Here is an 11,036-nt window from a genome sequence, read left to right as displayed (position 1 = left end):
AAGGCTGGGAGGGTGCAGAAGGTGGGGCGGGTGCAGAAAACTGAGGAATTAGTTCATGCTCAGCTCCAGACACCCAAACAGGCTTGTGTTCCAGCTGCATGGAATATTTGAAACAAATGACCTGCTCAGGGCTGGGAGCCTGCAGTGTTTATGTACAGTGCCATGGCAACAGGGGAGGAAGTCATGAGATGGGGATTGGACCTGATGGAATCAACAAATGAAATCACGGATTAGCAAGTCCTAATAAATCAGTGGTGCTCTGCTTCCCTGCTATTCTTGCCTCCATCCCAGCCCTGGCATTGTGGCAGGCAGATCTCTCTCTGCCTTTGTGAGTAGCAGTAAAAGCTGCAAGTTCTGCTTGTCTCAGGACTGCCTTGAAAGCCACCCCTGCTGCACTGCCAGCATCTCATCCTCCTGCTGCTGCTGACTCACCACTTTACGCACATGGAACTGTTCCTACATTTTTTAGGAGGCTCCTGGCCTCGACAGCCTGCCTGCTGTTGCCTTGCCTGTGCTGCAGCAGTGCTGGGGCCACTCTGCACAGAGCCTTGGCATCCTGGTGCCCTGGACAAGCAGTGGAGTAGCTTTTGTTTCCTCCTGGAAGTTGAGGCTTTGGTGAAAGTAATTTGTGTCTGGGAAGGTGTGCAAGGGGGGAGTGTTCAGTGGAGGAGTGCAGTAGCCGATAAGGAAATACATCATCCTTCTTTAGCAGTCTTGTCACATTCCTCTCGAAAGGGAAGCCTGTCCTGGGTGCAGGTTACACTCCTGCACAAACCTGTGCCTGTGGATCTTCATCAAAGTTGTGACAGTGTCAGGACAGGAAAACTTGGAGGGAGGAAGACAGTTGCCAATTCTCTCCTTTGTCCGCAGGACTGAGAATTTATGTCTGAGCTCAATCAGCTGAACTTCCCTGTTGGAGCCCAGCCACCAGTCTGTACCTGTCAAGTCCTTTGCCAGTATCAAGGCAATTTTCCCTTTCCCTGAGACGTGGGAACTCGAAAGAACGTGCGTCATTCTTTTAAGAACTTATTTTGGCAGTCACACCTTTTCTCCTGCATAAGGTAAGACAATTATGGAAGACATTTCCTAGCACACTGCCCCTCATCTCTCCCACGTGCTTCCTATGCAGAGCTAATGCTGTTGATCTTATGCCAAAGTTGCATTTGACTGGAGAAGGAAATACAGTGATTTATTTAGTAAAGTTTATTAAAATTAAAAACCTTACCCAAAGCACAGCCTTTCTTGGCTTACAAAACAGTGCTGAAAGGAGCAAAACTCATTCAATGCTTGCACAAAACACACTGAAGCACTCATCCTGCCTTTGCACATGTTTTCATTCGAAACTATTGCAGGCTTGTCTGCCCTTCAGACAGAAAACTATTTGAAGCAGCTGCCAGATGTTTTGTCTGCCTCGTGTTTTACAGTTTGCTTATGCTCTTCCCAGCGGGTTCTGTTCCTGTGGCACCCCCGCGCTCGCCCTGACACGGGGCAGATACAAATCTGAGCATTTCACTGCTCTGGGGCAGCACAGAGCAGCCACATTCCTCTGCTCACATCCTGCCACGGTGTATGAAAGGGGAGGTGATTTACAGTCTCTTACAATAACAGCACTCCTGGCCTGGGCTTAGGCCTGAAGGTCAGGGCTTGGGCAGCCTCTTGGACAGGGACTTAGCTGAGTTTTAAATCTTATTTCCCCCTGTAAGAGGGACGATAAATTCTCAAATACAATGAAGTGGGGCAAAGACCTTTGTGGTTTTTTTCAGAACTGTGACAAATTTGACTCAGTCAGAAGACAGATACCTGCTGAACAGGGAATACCTTGGGATGTCCTTTCTGTTTGCCTGGCCTTTACACATTACTTGTGTAAAATGTGTTAACTGGGAGCAGTCCCATTTGCCATCATGTTTACAGGTACCTACCTCCTTGACTTTCTGGGCTTCTGCCCCTCCCCCCCATTCCTGGAAAACCACATCCTGTACACGTGTGGCATCTTGGGGCACAGTCCTCATTAAATGGGTTTGACCTGCAATTTTTCACTTTGCTCAGACTCGCATCTTTTAATAATCAGAGGACTCGTGTCCACACTTTTTGGGCACCTAGCATTGCTTTTGCCTCTGACATCATGTGTGAGTGTTCTGCAGCCAACAGCCCATGGCCAAGGGAAGCTTTGCTGTGCAGAGGTTTTGGGTGGGACGTGGGCCAAGGCAGAGGAGCTGCCTCTGGGTGACCTTCTAGAGAGCACCTGGTTTGTCCTGAAGAGTCCCTGGAATGCCTGTTCTTACCAGAGCCTGTCATTGTTCCCTCCCAGAACCTCTTGTCAAGCCATTATTTAGAAGCACCTAACAAAATTTCGGTCTAAAACCTGCATAAGCGAACAGGTTCTCCAGCTTATTATTTTAAAAGGTACACAGGCAGGCAAAAAACACCTGCCTAAACTGGAATCTGGTAGGACACAGGTGTTGGGTTTTTTTTTTCCTTTTATGAAAAATACTGAAGGTTTCCTACAATGGAAATGGGTCTGAACTCTTTGTGCTCTCACTGTTCTCAAAACAGGACCTTTGGGAGTGCAGAGCTTCCTGGTAGGCTGCAGGTAAAGTGCCATCTACCAAAGCAGTAACTTAATTTCCTGCAGCAGGCTGGATGTTTTCTTTGGAAGAGAACCACATAATATTGATAAGGTCTGCTTCTGCTTAATTTGAGGTCCAGCAGAGAGACTTGAGGAGTACCAGCTGTTACTCCTAAATATGATCTGTATTTTTCAAACTGTCTAGACACCTGGGTGGGTTGCACACATTACCAGCAAAGGTAGTTAATCATGTCAAACGTTCTCTAAAGGTTTGTTTTGTTTAATGAGAGCTATATGGAAACCCAGGGGAACACGGTGAATCAAGCAGACAAGCGAGGCAATTTGATCACTGAGGCTGACACTTGGATATTTTTCATTCTGACCTGGTATAGACAGTGCAGAGATTTCAGGAGCTATTGGCTGTGGTGTTTGATAACACCACTGACACAGTAAACCCTCACAACAGTGAGCTGCGGGGATGTTTCACATGAGCTCCTTGTGAAATGCTGCCAAATGAAAACTGACTGAAACTGTGCTGCACAATAGGAAGTTACAGCAGTGAAAGTTAGATTTACAGAGTGTCAGAAATGAAGTTTACAATTGATTTTGTAAAGGAAAACCTAGAAGAATGACCACTCAAGGTCCTTCTGAAGCATCCTACTTGGATAAACACAAATGTTTTCAATTAATGCTCTCACAGATGCCAGCTACCTCTTCCAAAGTGAAGTGCTGTGTGATAAGATCCCTTTTATTAGAAAGAAGGTGATTCTTTGTATTCAATCTGACCATCTTATTTGCATTTTAAAAAACAGAGAAATGCAAATAACCCTGGACTTCAAAAGGGTGAGAGACAGAAGAGGAACCCACCCTGAGAAGCTGCATCCTCTAGCTCAGGCACTCTTGAGGTGGGCTTACAGATCATGGATCTGGACTGTGCACCTTGGAGCATGCCTAACATTTACAGCAGAGACTTGTGGCACACATGCTTTAGGTCTGTGTTTTCTTGTGTTTGTGTTTGCTAACTGTGTTTTGAACTTCATAATCAAGACTAACCATGGCCTTCACTAAAATAAACTTGTTTTCCTCTCTCAGGTTGCCTGGTACTGGCACTAATCACAAGAACTTTTCAGTAAGCACAAGGGGTGTATCTTTCTCTACAAACAGCAAAGGCAAACAAAATAATATTATGGTCAAACAGGTGGGGTGTTTGCAACCTAAACAAGCATGAGAATCCCAAGACAAGCTATGATTCATTTCCCAGTAAGTTTAAGTTGGAGTTTAGAAGCATTGAGCACCAGCATTAAACACTATCTCCCCAGCTGGGTGTTCAACAGTGTTTTCAGGAGGGGATGGGTGCTGGAAGAGCAGATCTAACTCTGGAAGAAGCCAGGGCACAAAAAGGTTGTTGGTCAGGAAAAGCCTTTGACATGTGAATCTTTTACCAGATGCCTTTGGCAAAGGTTCAGAATCATAATTGGGAAGGGGGGGAAGGTTTGGCCTTGAGGCTGGTTGAGTGTTCTGAGGTGGACTGAGCTGCTGGATAAAGGTCTGTGGGTACAAGCTGGCAGCTGAGGCTGACCCTGCAGCATCTCCCAAAGGGCCAGCTGGGTCCCTGAGCAGCACTGAGGGTGATTTCTTTGGGTCTTTTCCCAATGGTCAGTGGCTCCAAATGGTGCTAGAAGTTGTGTGAGAGAAGCAGCACGCTGCAGACTGTGCTGTTTCTAAATTCTCTCAGATATCTTTCTTGCCAAATTCTCTTGGACAGAGATTGTGTAATCAAACCAGGCTGCATGTAAAAACACACTTGTGTACGTCCAGGCGTGCAGGGTATTGCCAAAGTGGACAGACTGTCCTGCCTGGGCCTGCCAGAAAAGTTGTGTTTTGTCCAGCGGAAAAGAAAACATCCTTTTCTCTTTGCACTTTGGAATTTGTCTTTTCAGACTCTGATCTCATCAGCAGAGTCTCTCTCACTATGACAAGTTTGGCCATCTCGAGTCAGGACCGTGGGCCAGTAAATTGAGTCCTGCACCAGTAGCCAAAACTCAGCTGTTCCCCACAGAAAGTGGCCCTGTGGTAACGTGGCAGAGGCTTCAAAGACTGCAGAGAGCCTGCCAGGAGAAAGGAAGCCGAGCATTAATTTGGAATTCACAGTCTTTTGTGCTGGTTGTTCTTTGCACTACAAAAGGCAGAATCTGCCTCTAAACAAAGCACACAGAGAAGGAATATTTCATACCTAACATGTTTATTGGCTGAGCTTTAGAACAGGGCAGCTTGCACCAGGCTGTGTGTGAACTCTGAATCACAACTGGAAATGAGACATCTGCTTTAGGTGTGCCACCAACATGCAGCCTTCTCTCCAGACTGTTCCATATAGCTGGAAAGGCTGATTTTTAAAGACAAGCACCTAAATAGAGTGACATTTTTGCTGTCTCTTGCTTTAAGCCCTCGCAGTGACCTTTTGTTTCACTCCTTACTGTCTGCATTGGATTAAAATGGCAGATTTCCTTGGATTAAATGTTAACATGGGACTACCAACTACAACTGGTAGTTTAATTAAATTCATTCAAGGCCCATTCATTTAAGGTCTGCCAGAATGGCTACATGAGAAAACCCCACATTAGGCAATAGTGAAGTAAAATAGAAGGTCTTAGCACTCTTGAGCATTTGGAGTCTCTCTGCAGGAAAATAGAGCAGCTCACAGTTCCAAGGACATCCTTGGAAGGAGGAGCTGCCCCTCTCCAGTCCCACTTTCAATCAGGGACCGGTTATGTTTGGAAACTTCTTTGTTGTGGGTGGTGGATGGGGATATGCTTATAGCAATCAAACAAAGGTGGGAGGAGAAGAAGCAAAAGGAAACACTCTCCTAAAGCCAAATTACTTTGGGGGGGTTACTGGGAGGGGGAAGTTGTTTTGTTTTGTTTGGTTTTCTGAGAAAACATCCCTACAGCCAAGACAAACAGAGATGCCTGCTCTAGATCTTGTTACCTTCACTCTCCTTGGGCCCCATGTCAATTCCCAGATTACTTTTATGGTCTGTTTAATCCAAGGCTTTACTTCCCCTGTAGATAAATGGTATTTTAGATTCCAGGACAGCTTCAGATGCTAATACCAGCTGTCTAGACAGAGTGGCCCATGGACATGATCGTAAACAAAAAGAGTCTTGGGGCTTTGTTGGTCTTTTTTTTTTCCTTCCTTCTCCTCTCCAACTAACTTGAGAGAGACTGGCAGGAGAGACTGGCCATGTGAAGGCAGGGACTGCACCGTTTTCACCTCCTTTGCCATCTTTTGGATGGAACTGAGCTGGCCGGGGCCATGCCAGGGGATGCTTGGTGTCTCAGAAATGTAAATATTTCTAGGTAAGGAACTAGGGAATGGAGTTCACAATTACGTAGTGCATCTCCTAGGTTTCACAGAGGAGCACTGAAAAGGTTTTCATGCCTCTCATGGCTTTTACTACATGGGCCTTCAGCTGGGTTTTCCTGGGGGAAGGAGAAGTTTCTTGCAGCTTCTGTTCTTTGTTACAGCTGTGCAGCACTGCCCTGGACTGTCCTCCTTTTGTAGAGGTGCTCTTATTACATTTCCTTTTCTGATACTATTACAGAAGGCGTTAATCCTCACTTAAAGCATGTACTGATCTTTTCCTAATGGCAGAGCTGATGCCAAAGTGCCCCACAGGTTGAAAAACCTTATTCCTGCAGCACTGCTGTTAATCCCATCTTTCACATGCTCCTGCCTGTGCTTACCTGTCTCAGGTGGATGGGGAGATGCATATTCCTGGCTCACTTTTAGGTGCTTGGCCTACCTTTTTATTGCCAAAACCCATAGGCAAGGAGAGGAGGAGTGGAAGGAGAGGCCTTTAAGGATGGTGGTGCACTTGCAGCGTGGCCTGCAGTGACCTGATTGCATCTCTGCAAAAGGCCTCCTAAAGAAGGGAGAGTCGAGCAGAAACCGTTTCGAGGGAGCGTTTATCATTGTCCTTACACCCAGAGCTGACTCACACGGCCTTTGCTGAAGTGTGTAGAAGGAATGGAATTTATTGCCTGACTGGAGGGCAGGGCTGGGATCCAGAGTGGCACCCGCTCGGAGCAGAGCCCTGTGCATAGGACGCTCCTCTTCCCGCTTGGAACGGGACTTGTGCTTTATAAAAAGCAGATGAGCCAGGCTGCAGTCAAGGGCCAGCACGCTCACATCAACACGGGATGAATGGCATCCATTCCTAGGGATCTGGAAAACCAGGACTGGGCTTGTGCTGAATCCTGTTCATGTCAGTGGCAAAGCTTGATTTGACGTTTGCCCTCCTTCAGCCTCACCTCAGGAACATTCTGAGTTCAGGTTTTAGCACCTGCTCCAATTTGAACACTCACACAGGTGACCCCTGTAAAGAGCACTTGGGTTAGCTTTGCCTGCTGTTACTCCCAGTTGAAAGTTAGTGTCCCTGGCATACTGCAGGAAAAAAAAGAAAAGAAGGAAAATCATAACACTTAAAATGTTTTTGGTGGGTTGGTTTTCTCTTGACAAATAAAGGTGCAGATCTGTAATCCATAAAATTTTCGTGTTCCCTTTTAAACACTGGAAGAATCATGCTCGTACAATCATACTGAATATGGATATTATTTTAAAAGAAGGGAAATTATACAGTTTGATGGATCCTGACCAAAAAAGAAACCAAAACTTTCATTTGATGGGAAATGTCAACATTTCAACATTTTTCCAATACTGTCATTTTTAAGAAATCCCCAAATTCCTGCTCCCAACCAGCCTTTCTGGCCAGCAGCATTAGACACAAAGCCAAAACCCAGCAGAAAGAGTCTCTTTTAACAGTGTACACACACCGTGTTTATAAAGCCTGCACTTTGTTTTTACTTGACTCTTCTAGAGGATGTACAACTTCCTCAGCATTTCACTTCCATGGGTTCTCCAAAGGCTGGGGTATTCCAGGCTGGCTATGAGCCAAGGCAACCATAAATCAGCCATGGCAAGAAGTTCCCTTCTCAGCGTTGCTTCCTCACGACAGCATTTTGGGGAGCATAATGTTTCCATTTTCTGTGCACCACTGGGCTCTGCAGGGTCCTTTCTTTGGTGTTATGGTCTCAAGGAATTTCTAAAATAGCCATTCTATGCAAAAGGTTTATGTACTCCATGTGCACCTATGGAGCCTGCTCTGGCACCACGCAGGGCAGTGCTGGTGGGATGCAAGGGCACTGTGGACATGACAGAGAACTGTTTTAGTTTAGTTTTGCTAGGCTACAGTCTTTATCAGGTTGCAAAATCCAGGACTAGAGCTTTGCTCTGAACTGAAATGTCTTACAGATAAGCCCTGGAATAAGTGTGAGATAACCCAGAAGAGACTTTTTTCACTGGAGTTGAGACAAGGAAAAGATTTGGACTTTTTTTCTGACATACAAGGGCCTGGAAGGTGTTTTTATCATTCTTCTAGAAAAATGTGTGTCCCTTTTAGCCTTTCCAGAAGGTGACAGCAGGTAGTGGGAAAAGTATGGAGGTCAGAACGCAGCATGTGTCTGGGCTGGGATGGTTTCTAATCCTGGTGTGTGTTACTACAGGGCAGCTCTGGCAGGTGAACCCACAGAGCAGATATATCTATATATCTGTAGGCCAGGAAAAAACACACAAGTCACAAAATCCAAGTGTTCTACCATGGGATGTGGTGCTTCTGCCAAAAAGGGTGTCTGTCCCAGGGCTGCCTGGTTCTCCCACAGCATTTTCTGGTTCAGTCCAGGGCCTGTTTCCTCCTCCAGACACCAGCTCAGAGCTGCTGCTTTTCCTCTAGGAAGGTAAGGGAGACCAGCCAGGAAGCTGGTGCCATTACAGCTGTCTCACGAATTTCCCCATTTTGCCAGGGCAGAGGAATGGCCAAGGGAGGGAGAATGGGCAGATGGATTTTCCAGGTAACACCTGGTGAAAGAGTGACAGCAGAGTCTCACTCAGAACAATGGGTTTGTTTTGAGCTGCTTGTCAGGAACTGACCTCTTTCCCCTCTCATCCTCTGAGCATGGGATCCTCGGGATTCTTGTTTTCTTTCTGCTCTCCCTCCCTGAGATAACATTTTCCTCGCAGTGCAGTGACGCACACAGTATCCACCAGGTCTCCTTGACATCAGTGCCTCCAGTCCAGCTCGTTGCTGCTGTCTCTGTGGGCATTGAAGGACTGTGAGGGTGGACTTTAGCTGCAGAGGTCAGGTTACAGCAATCCCTCTCCTAAACCAGCTGCCTCCTCTTGCACACAGCTCAAGGCTCGGCAGATACAGTGGCTATGTCAGGGTGGATGTGTTTAATTCCCTTTTGCCACCACTGGGCACTGTGTGGCGCAGGCACATGAGGAGGTCAGCTGTCACTTGGGCTGCAAGGAGAGGAGGTGCAGCCCTTGCTTGAGGTCTGAAGAAGGAAAAGGCAAGAGCAGCCCTGGTGGGGAGGATACAGCTGCATCCTCCAGAGCGTCCAGGCTGCAGCGGATCCACCCTCCCTGCCAGGGAGCTGCTTTCTCCGGAAGCCAGGCCATGATACACCCACTAGGAATGAACATTGCTCACAGCCTCTGCAATCAAAATAGAACCCAAACCCACAGTTACAGCATATCCCCTCCTCAGAGCCCCTCTGTGAGACCTCAGCCAGAGCAATAAAGTGTGGGCAGACGGGGAAGCAAGCCAAGGACAGGCCATGGGTGAGGGTCGGGCTCTGCTCCCAGGGAACAAGGGACAAGGGCAAACAGCCTCAAGTTGCACCAGGTGACGTTTAAGTTGTATATTAGGAAAAACATCTTCACCAAAAGGGCTTTCAAGCCCTGGCACAGCTGCCCAGGGAAGCAATGCAGTCACCATCCCTGGAGGGATTTAAAAGCCACGTGGATGTGGCACTTGGGGACACAGGTTAGCAGTGGACTTGGCAGTGCTGGGGGAATGGTTTGACTCGATGCTCTCAGAGGTCTTTTCCAACATAAATGGTTCTGTGGCTCTGTGTGAGGGCAGGCAAGACTTGTCCATGGTGTGTGCTGGTTGCAATGCCTGGACAGAGGCCACGTGAATCATCCAGCTCCTCCCAAGAGCTCCTCCCTGGGCTCGCACTGCCCAGCTGACCAGCACTGCCCACAGCAGCTGCCCACGGCCTCTCTGCCATCAGGGGTGGCACGAGGGGGCAGAGGGCAGCCACAAACCAGGCTGCATGCTCAGCATGTGTTGGCCAACCCTTGGTTTTCTCAGCCAGTCCCAGAATTGCTGGGACATTTCATACCCCTGATGAGCTGCAGTCATGGGAGGCCCTGGACAGGGTTAGCAGGAGGATGTACAGATAAAACTGCATAGGGAATTTGGAGAAGCAGGGATTGTGCATTGCCACACAAAGGAAATTTTTTGTGGTAAAGTTCCTTAGGTAAGCTGGGAGTGTCTTTGTTACAGAGAGACAACGCCAGTTTAAGCACCTGCGCCACCAATCGTTTCATCCTCGTGGACAGCTGGAAAAGAATATAAAGATATAAAAAGAATGAAAATAAAAGAGAAACATTATCACAGTTTCTAACAGCAAAGACTGGCTTCCCATTCTCTGTGCAGAAAAACAACCCTGCAAGTGCCAACAGCAGCTGAGGGCTCCTTGTGCTTCTCAGGTGCTGCCTGTGAGCAGCTCTCACCATGGAGGCAGGAGAACGGGGTACACCTGACTGGGCACCACGGAGGGGAAGGGATTTAGCCTTCAAATGTGCTCAGCAGTTAAGACCTGCCAGCAAAGCCTCTGTGTGGAAATTTTGCCTGGAAGAGTCAGAAAGGTACTTTTCAAGTTTTATGGTAACTAAAATCACAAAAAGGGGGTAAAGAAAGGAAAGGGGCTTTTCATTTTTTTTCTACTTTGCTATTTTTTCTTATTTTAGAACTTGGTTCTAATTAGGTGATGCAAATTCTTCAGATGAACTCTGGGTCTGAGGGGGAATATAAGGTTTTATAGAGCCCGGCGTGAGGTTGTGTGTTTTGTACCTTGTCTCCTAGCAGCAAAAACCACATGGATGTGAGAGGCTGTTTTATGATCCGCCAGGGCTGTTGTTGGACAGGCTACAGTGAGCAGAGTTATTCCAACCACGTTGGGTTGCTGTTCCCTCCCTCTTTCTTTCTCTCTTTTTCCCCCTCTTTCCCTTATATTTTTTTCTCTCTTTTCCTTTTTTTTTTAAATTTTTCTTTCCCCTCCTCACAGGCAAGTGGGAGAGGGATGGATGCTTTTACCACCCTTGTGCCAGAACTCTCTCGCTGGACTTGGCGTCAGCAACACTTCTCACCTCCCTCACAAGCCCTTTTCCCCTGCTGGCTGGGATTTCACCAGGCGTTTCTAAAGAGGCAGTGAACTATGTTGGTTACTCTTTCAATTGCTCATCTCTTTAGTGTTTTCAAGAAAAAAAAAAAAAAAACCAACCCAAAAAACAACAACTCTGTGCTCCTGCTGCGCAGCAACTTCCGTCAGCGGATTTGGGAGCT

The sequence above is a fragment of the Coloeus monedula genome (genome assembly GCF_965178545.1).
Source record: "Coloeus monedula genome assembly, chromosome: 22".
Taxonomy (NCBI): domain Eukaryota; kingdom Metazoa; phylum Chordata; class Aves; order Passeriformes; family Corvidae; genus Coloeus; species Coloeus monedula.
This window is presented reverse-complemented; position numbering follows the sequence as displayed.